The following is a 307-nucleotide window of genomic DNA, read 5'->3' as shown; positions in this document are numbered from 1 at the left end:
GTATCCTTTTCTTTATTCGTTCTATTCTTGAAGGACATTTGAGTTTTTCTAGTTTTGAGTTACTACCAACAGGGTCACCATGAACATTCTTGTACATGGCTTTTGGTAACATATATACACATTCTACTGGGTGTATGGCATGTGTATTTTTTAAAAAATCTCTGACTTATTCTAAGGTACAGACAGGTTTGGAAACTGCTTTAGAGAGGTTTAAAGAGTTTAAACCCAAAGTGTTTAGACCGTCTGGCCCCCAAGGTCATGCAGGAAAGAATTGGCAGGGCTGAGATTGACAGTCAAAACCCTGTTT

This window comes from Leptonychotes weddellii, chromosome 8 (assembly GCF_054177405.1).
Source record: "Leptonychotes weddellii isolate Sample4059 chromosome 8, ASM5417740v2, whole genome shotgun sequence".
Classification (NCBI taxonomy): Eukaryota; Metazoa; Chordata; class Mammalia; order Carnivora; family Phocidae; genus Leptonychotes; species Leptonychotes weddellii.
Note: the sequence above shows the minus strand (reverse complement) of the source record.